An 11,024-nucleotide genomic window follows, 5' to 3' on the forward strand; every position below is an offset into this window, starting at 1 on the left:
TTGGATTAATGCCTAGAAAATGCACATAATCCCCTAAATATAGAAAATGAGCGTGGAAAAGTGCCAAATTTGAACACAATGATTTGTAGGGTGTACGTTCATCCTAGAAAAAAACACAAGGACAAAGTGTGAAGGAAATTTAGATTCCCCTTCAATCTTGGTGATTTCCCTCTCGAAACCATGAAACTTCCTCACTGATGGTTCGATTTATGAAGGGCGTGCACGACGATATAAGCCAAACCTTCTATTTTTTAACCATGGCATAGTGAGGCCATACCATGGCACCATGCCACACATCATGTTTTTCAAGCATGTTTTTCATTTTTCTATAGTTGAAAAACCAATAAACGAAATGTTTGTGGTTGACTCGTGCCTCGTGTACCCTTGACATCCCTGCCCATTCCTTGTAAAAGGCATGATAATTTACTAAATAGCACAAGCATGGTTTTCCCAACCGTTCTTGTGCAGCTTTTCATGCACCGATTGTTTGAATTTGAATTATGTGCATATATTAATGCCTAGAAAATGCACATAACTCCTAATGAGCCACAAGTATAGGGGATCAATCATAGTCCTTTCGATAAGTAAGAGTGTCAAACCCAACGAGGAGTAGAAGGAAATGACAAGTGGTTTTCAGCAAGGTAATTTGTGCAAGCACTGAAATAGCAGTAACAAGTTGTTTGATAGCAAGATAATTGTAACAAGTAACGAGTAGAAATAGTAACAATATGTGTAGCAAGGTAGCCTGACACTTTTGTCGCAAAGTACAGGCTAGACCGGTTTCTTATAATAGGCAAAGTATTCTTGAGGGCACACGGGAATTTCATCTAGTCACTTTCGTCATGTCAAATTAATTCGTGTTTCGTACTTTGATAATTTGATATGTGGGTGGACCGGTGCTTGGGTTCTGACTTGAACAAGCCTCTCACTTATGATTAACCCACCCGCAATCATCCACAACTACGAGAAAAATATTAGAATAAATTCTAATCATAGCTTTAAACATACGGATCCAAATCAGCCCCTTGGGGAATAGCGCATAAACTGCAGTTTAAGTTTGCATCACTCTCACAACCCACCATCTAATTACTACTCCACAATGCATTCCCTTAGGCGCAAAAATGGTGAAGTGTTATGTAGTTGACGTTCACATAACACCACTAAGGGAATCACAACATTCATATCATCAAAATATCAAACGAATATCAACTTCACATGACTACTTGCAACATGACTTCTCTTGTGGCCTCAAGAACAAAACTAACTACTCACAAGTGATAAACATGATCATGATCAGAGAGGTATTAAATATCATATTGGATATGAACATATGATCTTCCACCAAATAAACCATAAAGCATCAACTACAAGATGTAATCAACACTACTAGTCACACCCCAGTTACCAATCTGAGGTTATGGTACAAGATTGAGCACAAGAGATGAACTAGGGTTTTGAGAGGAGATGGTGTTGTTTAAGATGTTGATGAACATTGGCCTCCCCAAGATGATAGGGTTGTTGGTGATGACGATGGCCTCGATTTCCCCCTCCGGGAGGGAAGTTCCTCCCGCAAAATTGCTCCGTTGGAGGGCAAAAGTGCTCTTGTTCAGGTTCCGCCTCGAGAAGGCGACGCTTCGTCTCGAAAGTCCTCTCCTAATTTTTTCCAGGTCAAAAGGGGGTATATACCCAAAGATGGTCGCCAAAGGTGGACTGGGTGGCCCACTACCCACCAGGGCGTGCCGGGGGGCTGGTGCGCCCTATTGCCTAGTGTGCACCTCACAGCCCCCCTCTAGTACTTCTTTACTCCAATATTTCTTATATATTCCATAAAAATCCTTGTGAAGTTTTGACCCATTTGGATATGTGCACAATAGGTATCTCTAACGTAGCTTTTTCAGGTCCAGAATTCCATCTGCCGGCATTCTCCCTCTTGGTGTAAACCTTACATATTATGAGAGAAAAGGTATTATAATTATTCCATAAAATGGTATAATATATAAAAACACTATAAATAATAATAGTAATATATGATGCAAAACGGACGTATCAACTCCCCCAAGCTTACACCTCGCTTGTCCTCAAGCGAAAACTGATAACGAAAATCTTGACAACATGCTTTGAGAGAGAGGTGTCGATAAAAACTAAATACGGACATAGTAGCATCATGCTCATTATTGTAACAACAAATAAAATTGTATAAAATACTTCAACACAACATTTTCATCATATAACTTTCATCATAAAGACTTCTTATAAACAAGTAACAATTCATCACAACATCGAAGTATGACGCATAAACTCTATTGAAAACTAAGAAAGTACGTTTTCAGTCAACTTTGCAACACAATTCATCACATTTTCATGAAAGGTCACATATCGGAGCTTTTAAGCAAGTCTACATACTCAAGCATCATTTAATCTTCTATGATTGCTAACACTCACCGCATACATATGAGCAAAAGGTTTCAACCGGACACATAGAAAGATAGGGGCCTAAAGTGTCGCCTCCTAACGTATTCACCACAAGGGTGATGTAAACAATAATAACTCATGACCATCCACATTCAGTTGGATATATATGTCCAGATCTTTCCCCACCACATGATACTTGCCAAAGTTAAGATAATGAGGAATAGATAAGAATACTTTGACTCTTGCATAAAAGTAAATACATAAAAGTAAAAGATAGGCCCTTGGCAGAGGGAAGCACAGGTTGTCATGCACTTTTTGGTTGTATGCCAAATCCCTTAGGGAAAATGAACATTACGTTATATTTCCCCTTATGATAGCAGCCTTTATTATGTGTTTTATCCCTTTTATTATGTCCATCACAAGTTCATACAACGCTTAATTTCCCTTACACTAAATGATCGAACACATTTAGAAGCAATTTTTATTGCCTTGTGCACCGATGACAACTTACTTGAAGGATCTTACTCAATCCATAGGTAGGTATGGTCGACTCTTACAACATGGATTTGAGTTTAAGGTTTTGGATGCACAAGTAGTATCTCTACTTAGTGCGGAATTTTTGCTAGCAAAGATATTGGGAAAGCACCACATGGTATAGGATCTATAACAATATAATTTCTATGTGAATGTGAACAAACATAAATCATTCTATTGTCTTCCTTGTCCAACGTCAACAGTTTTGGCATATTATAATTAATGGGGGTTCACAATCATAAAGATGTCAAGGATAGTGTATTTGCATGTAAATCTTCTCTTCCCTTATTAATTCTTTCATGGGGTGTATCACCGAACGATGTTATGTTTTTCAACCTTCAACAAATGTTACCACTTATACTTTTCCTTATGTGGTGTCACTACTTACTATAGGATTAGCATAGGATCTTTTTCATTATTCTCCTTTATTTTGATTGCAGCAAAAAAGTAAAGAAGCAAAAACTCAAACTAAACTCTATTATATAACTATCACTCGATTACATAGATAGATAGATAGATCACGAAACTAGCAGTCAAAGAGATTGATCGAACTAAACTTTTATTTGACTAAATCATGAAATAACTAAAGATAGAACTAAGATGGATAAACATGATAAGAGCGATGGTGATACAATACCGGGGCACCTCCCCCAGGCTTGGCACAAGCCAAGGGGAGTGCCCGCACCCTTGTACTCAAGTCTCCTTCTTTGGTGATGAAAATGAAGGTGATGGTGTACTTTTCTTCTCCAACTTGCGTCCGAGGCTGAAATTATCCTCCCTCAAACCCTCATTCTCCAACTCTAGCTTTTATTATATTTTCACACAATGCTTATTTGCTCTCCTGCAAGAAGCGGGAAGGTATAAATTGGACCTTAGGTTTGTACTTGTTAGGGAGGCTTGACTTCTTGAATTCCACGTGCATTTCTCCGGGTTGAGGCAGTGGATCTTCCTCTTCCTCGGAGCTACCCCCTTGCTTCCTTCATATCCTCATATTTATCCTCCTTCGTATTCCAGTTATAGTGATCCCCCTCTTCGTAGACCTTAGGGTTTGTGATGAAATCAGCAACGTAGCTCTCTCCCTCCAAATTTTGAGACGACATAATTTCAGATCTGCCAGGAAAAACAGCACGAAACAAGAACAGAGGATTTTTTTGTGGTATTGGGGTCAAATCATAGGGAGATATATGTAAAGATTTTTATACAGGTAAATACTTGTCCTACAAGAAAACGGAGCCGGGAAGGTGCCCGAGGGGCCCACTACCCACCAGGCCACGCGAGGGGGGGTTGGCGCGCCCTGGTGCCTAGTGGGCACCTAGGTTGCCTTCACATTTTTTTATCAATTTCATAATTTTTTCTAATATTCCAAAACTAACGTAATATATTTTTGCGGATTTTTCAGAGTCCAATTACTTATCGTATCACATACCTCTTCCTTTTAAGAGTTCTCGAGTGTTATGGAAGGTCTCCTTTATGTGTTCCTCCGGTGTCACGGTTTGAACAATATTTGTTTCAAAATTAATAGGTGTACTTGAAATCACAACTCCATGTCAAGTAATGCTTGGAGGGGGCTTCCCCCAAAGAGATAAATTTAAACTACCTTATTTTAAGTGTGGTTCCATTCTTTTCTTTGAGGAAATCCTTGCCGCTCCTTTTTAGATTGTGTGGAATGGAACTCTGTGCATGATAGGAACCCTTGTCGGGATGAGCCGTCCTTCATCTCTTGTCTCTTATTACACTCACGGGGAGGACCCCGCCAATACCGACAAAGGGCATTGCCGAGGGACAATGATCGTCTGTCGCCAGGGGGCTTGGTCCCCCATCAACACTTGCGCCTTGTGCCAACCCGACAAGGAGTCATGTGCGGCAAGAACATACAACACAATGCAGATAGAAGGACGAAGGGATAGTACTCAAGAAAGATGAACAACAATCATTTTATTCATTCTTCAGTACAAAATGGATAAAATAGATTACCTTTCCATTAGAAAAAATTTAGCGAAAGACTACAACCTTTTTCTTTATAAAAAGATAAGTGCCTTGTGATGCCTTTCATGTCCCCCTCTCCCCTCAGGGATTGGATGGATAAGAAGAAGAGAGCATGAAGAGGTCCGAACAGAAGCCCAACCTGACCCCGCCAGGACCAGATGGATGAGGCTTAGCGTGCCCATCAGGGGTGAAGAAGAAGTCAAAGTCCATGAAGCCTCCCGGGGCCCAGCTAGAAGATGACGTAGCGTCCGGGCCAAGGAGCCCCGGCAAGACCATCTTGCCGGGTGGGGCAAGGGGCATGAGATGACGGTGATGGTGTGACCGATGGACGGTCGACCAGCTGGATCACGGGCCGTCGTACTCCAACTTGACATTCGGGGACTCGCTGTCACCATCCTCATCAGCGTTGTCCTCCTCGTCGCTGTCGCGCGAGGAGAAACTTTAGGCGTCACTCGAGCTCTCTTCGCAGCAGCCAAGACGAGCTCCCGAGTGACCATAGATCTTGACTGAGAGCATGTCGACCTCCACCATCTTGAAGCGGAGAACATGCCCCGACATGAAGTTATGGGCACGCGTGAAGGTCTTCCACCCGCACCTCAAGATCATTCCCCGGGACGTTGGATATTCAGCGTCAGCATACACGGCGCCATTGCTGCAACCATGCACTTGGAGCCATACTCCCCGCGGCTGGTCAATCTCTATCACCATAGCAAAAGGGCGAGGGAGGTACAGACGGCCGAGGGGAGGGCCGTGCAGCCTGACGACAAACTCCAGCATCGTGCCTTCGGTGTGTCCCGGCAACGGCGATGCTGGCGTCACCACAGGAGGGTTGGGCATAACGCTCTACCCCCTACGACCACGAGCTCCTCCGCGGCCCTGGGCCCTTCCAGCGCCCCCTCCTCGAGCACTAGTGCCCCCCCCCTGTCGCCATGACTAAAGCAGCTGCATGATCCAAACGGGAAGCTCTTTCTACCCCCGAAGAAGATGTGGGACGCACACGCTTCCCCACCATAGCCAACAACTGAAGCCACCTCAAAGAGCCAAAGTAGAAGAGCAAGTGATATGTCCATTTTGCATCATGATTTTATATCAATATTTATTGCAGTATGGACTGATAATACACATTATGGTACAATACTTATGCCTTTTCTCTCTTATTTTACAAGATTTACATGAAGAGGGAGAATGCCGGCAGCTGGAATTCTAGACTCGAAAAGAAGCAAATCTGAGAGACCTATTCCGCACAGCTCCAAAAGTCCTGAAAAGTTATGCAGAATTGTTTTGGAATATATAAAAAATAATGGGCGAGAGAAATACCGGCGGGGACCCACCAGGAGGTCACAAGACAGGGGGCGCAACCTACCCCCCTGGCCGCGCCATGTAGGCTTGTGGGCCCCCTGGCAGGCCTCCGGTGCCCATCTTGTGCTATATGAAGGGTTTTGACGTGAAAAAAAATCATATCATAGCTTTCAGGACACAGTGCCGCCGTCTCGAGGCAGAACTTCGACAGAACCAATCTAGACCTCCGGCGGAGCTATTCCGTCGGGGAAACTTCCCTCCCAGAGGGGGAAATCGAAGCCATCGTCATCACCAATTATCCTCTCATCGAGAGGGGGTAAATCTCCATCAACATCTTCATCACCACCATCTCCTCTCCAAACCATAGTTCATCTCTTGTATCCGATCTTTGTCTCAAAACCTCAGATTTGTACCTGTGGGTTGCTAGTAGTGTTGATTACTCCTTGTAGTTGATGCTAGTTGGTTTATTTGGTGGAAGATCATACATTCAAATCCTTAATTATGATTAATACTCCTCTAATTATGAACATGAATATGCTTTGTGAGTAGTTACGTTTGTTCCTGAGGACGTGGGATAAGTCTTGTTATAAGTAATCATGTGAATTTTGTATTCGTTCGATATTTTGATAAGATGTATGGTGTCTCTCCTCTAGTGGTGTCATGTGAACGTCATCTACATGACACTTCACCATTATTTGGGCCTAGAGGGAGGCATTGGGAAGTAATAAGTAGATGATGGGTTCCTAGAGTGACAGAAGCTTAAACCCTAGTTTATGTGTTGCTTCGTAAGGGGCTGACTTGGATCCATATGTTTAATGTTATGGTTAGATTTATCTTAATTCTTCTTCTGTAGTTGAGGATTCTTGCGAGAGCGGTTAATCATAAGTGGGAGGTTTTTCCAAGTAAGGGCATCACCCAAGCACCGGTTCACCCACATATCAAATTATCAAAGTAACGAACGTGAATCATATGAGCATGATGAAAACTAGCTTGACATAAATTCCCATGTGTCCTCGGGAGCGCTTTTCTTTATATAAGAGTTTGTCCATGCTTGTCCTTTGATACAAAAAGGATTGGGCCACCTTGATGCACATTTCTTACAATTTTTACTTGCTACCAGTTACGAATTACCTTATCATAAAACTATATGTTACTGATAATTCCAGTGCTTGCAGAGAATACCTTAGTGAAAACCGCGTGTCATTTCCTTCTGCTCCTCGTTGGGTTCGACACTCTTACTTATCGAAAGGACTACGATAAATCCCCTACACTTGTGGATCATCAAGACTCTTTTCTGGTACCGTTGCCGGGGAGTGAAGCGCCTTTGGTAAGTGGAACTTGGTAAGGAAAAATTTATATATTATGCTGAAATTTACTGTCACTTGTCACTATGGAAAATAATCCTTTGAGGGGCTTGTTTGGGGTATCTTCACCCCGATCGGAAGCACAAAGAGATGCTACTCAACCTGCTGCACCTACTGAAAATATTTATTATGAAATTCCTTCGGGTATGATAGAAAAACTGCTAGCTAATCCTTATGCACGAGATGGAACACTACATCCTGATTTGCACCTAATCTATGTGGATGAAGTTTGTGGATTATTTAAGCTTGCAGGCCTGCCCGAGGATGATGTCAAGAAGAAGGTATTTCCTTTATCTTTGAATGAAAAGGCGTTGACATGGTATAGGCTATGTGATGATATTGGATCATTGAACTGCAACCGATTGAAATTGGAATTTCATCAGAAGTTTTATCCTATGCATCTGGTTCATCGTGATCGGAATTATATTTATAATTTTTAGCCTTGTGAAGGAGAAATAATCGCTCAAGATTGGGGAAGCTTAAGTCAATGCTATATTCATGCCCCAATCATGAGCTCCCGAGAGAAATTTTTATTCAGAATTTTTATGCTCGGCTCTATCGAAATGATCAATCCATGCTCGAAACTTCTTGTTCTGGTTCCTTTATGAAGAAAGATATTGAATTCAAATGGGACTTAGAAAAGAATTAAACGCAACTCTGAAGATTGGGAACTCGAGAAGGTAATGAATCAGGTATAAGCCTTAAGTTTGATTGTGTTAAATCCTTTATACACACCGATGCTTTCGTGATTTTAGCACTAAATATGGACTTGACTCTGAGGTAGTAGCTTCTTTTTGTGAATCTTTTGCTACTCATGTTGATCTCCCCAAGGAGAAGTGGTTTAAATATCATCCTCCCATTGAAGTTAAAGTGGTAGAACCTATTAAAGTTGAAGAACAAACTACTATCTATAATGTTGATCATGTTATTCATGCTGCTCATATTGAGAAACCACCCTTTCCTGTTAGGATAAAAGAACATACTAAAGCTTCAACTGTGGTTCGTAAGAGTTCATCTAGAACACCTATACCTCATAAACAAATTAAAGTTGAACCTAGTATTCCTATGTTTAAAGATCTCTTGGTTGATAATATTGATAGGCATGTCATTCATTTCTGTGATGAAGCCGCTAGAATTAATAGACCTGATACTAAGGGTAAACATAGACCTATTGTTGGCGTGCCTGTTGTTTCTGTTAAAATAGGAGATCATTGCTATCATGGCTTATGTGATGTGGGTGCTAGTGTGAGTGCAATTCCCTTTACCCTATACCAAGAAAATATGAATGATATTGCACCAGCCGAATTAGAGGAAATTGATGTTACCATCAAGCTTGCTAATGGAGATACTATTGCACCAATTGGGATTGTTAGAGATGTTGAAGTCTTGTGTGGGGAAATAAAGTATCCTACTGATTTTCTTGTTCTTGGTTCCCCACAAGATGATTTTTGTTCCATTATATTCGGTAGACCCTTCTTTAATATTGTTAATGCTAAGATTGATTATGAAAAAGAAAACGGTTACTGTAAGTTTTGGGGATGCATCTCATGAGTTCAATTTCTCTAAATTTCGTAGACAACCCCATGACGAAGAATTGCCTAGTAAAGATGAAATTATTGGTCTCGCTTCTATTGTTGTGCCTCCTACCAATCCCTTAGAACAATATTTTCTAGACCATGAAAATGATATGTATATGAATGAAGGGAATGAAATAGATAAGATTTTCTTTGATCAGCAGCCTATCCTGAAACACAACATGCATGTTGAAATACTCGGGGATCCTCCTCCACCCAAGGGTGATCCTGTGTTTGAGCTTAAACAATTACCTGATACTCTGAAGTATGCTTATCTTGATGAAAAGGAGATATATCCTATTATTATAGTGCTAACCTTTCACAACATGAAGAAAAGAGATATTGAAAACTGTGAGGAAGCACTGTGCCGCTATTATATATACTCTTGATGATCTTAAGGGCATTAGTCCCACTCTATGTCAGCACAAAATCAATATGGAACCAGATGCTAAACCAGTTGTTGATCACCAACGACGATTAAATCCTAAAATGAAGGAAGTGGTAAGAAATGAAATAATAAAGCTTCTGGAGGCAAGTATAATTTATCCTATTGCTCATAGTAGATGGGTTTGCCCCGTTCATTGTGTCCCTAAAAAGGGAGGTATTACCGTTGTTCCTAATGATAAAGATGAATTGATCCCACAAAGAATTGTTACAGGATATAGAATGGTAATTGATTTCAGGAAATTAAATAAGGCTACTAGGAAAGATCATTACCTGCTACCTTTTATTGATCGAATGCTAGAAAGACTATCCAAACATACACATTTTTTATTTCTAGATGGTTACTCTGGCTTCTCTCAAATACCTGTATCAAAAGAGGATCAAGAGAAGACCAATTTTACTTGCCCTTTCGGTACCTTTTCTTATAGACGTATGCCTTTTGATTTATGCAAAGCACCTGCTACCTTTCAAATATGTATGATGGCTATATTCTCTGACTTTTGTGAAAAGATTCTTGAGGTTTTCATGGATGATTTTTCCATTTACGGAACTTCTTTTGATGATTGCTTCAGCAACCTTGATCGAGTTTTGTAGAGATGGGAAGAAACTAATCTCATCTTGAATTGGGAGAAGTGCCACTTTACGGTTAATGAAGGCATTTTCTTGGGACACAAGATCTCCGAAAAAGGTATTGAAGTTGATAAAGCTAAAGTTGATGATATTGAAAAAATGTCGTGTCCAACAGATATCAAAGGTATAAGAAGTTTCCTTGGTCATGCTGGTTTCTATAGGATATTTATTAAAGACTTCTCTAAAATTTCTAAGCCTCTCACTAATCTTTTGCAAAAGGATGTTTCGTTCATTTTTTATGATGATTGTGTAGAAGCATTTGAAATTCTTAAGAAACCCTTGATCACTGCACCTGTTGTTCAACCACCTGATTGGAACCTACCCTTCGAAATTATGTGTGATGCTAGTGATTATGTTGGGTGTTGTTCTAGGACAAAGAGTTGATAAGAAATTAAATGTCATCCATTACGCTAGTAAAACTCTAGACAGTGCTCAAAGAAACTACACTACCACTGAAAAGAAATTTTTAGCACTTGTGTTTGCTTGCGATAAGTTTAGACCTTATATTGTTCATTCCAAAGTAATTGTTCACACCGATCACGCTGCTATTAAGTACCTTATGAAAAAGAAACATGCTAAACCTAGACTTATTAGATGGGTCCTTCTGTTACAAGGATTTGATCTGCACATTATTGATAGAAAGGGCACTGATAACCCCGTAGCAGATAACTTGTCTAGATTAGAAAATGTTCTCGATGACCCACTACCTATTGATGATAGCTTCCCTGATGAACAATTAGTTGTCGTAAATGCTTCACGCAATGCTTCTTGGTATGCTGAT

The sequence above is a fragment of the Hordeum vulgare genome, chromosome 1H (genome assembly GCF_904849725.1).
Source record: "Hordeum vulgare subsp. vulgare chromosome 1H, MorexV3_pseudomolecules_assembly, whole genome shotgun sequence".
NCBI lineage: Eukaryota > Viridiplantae > Streptophyta > Magnoliopsida > Poales > Poaceae > Hordeum > Hordeum vulgare.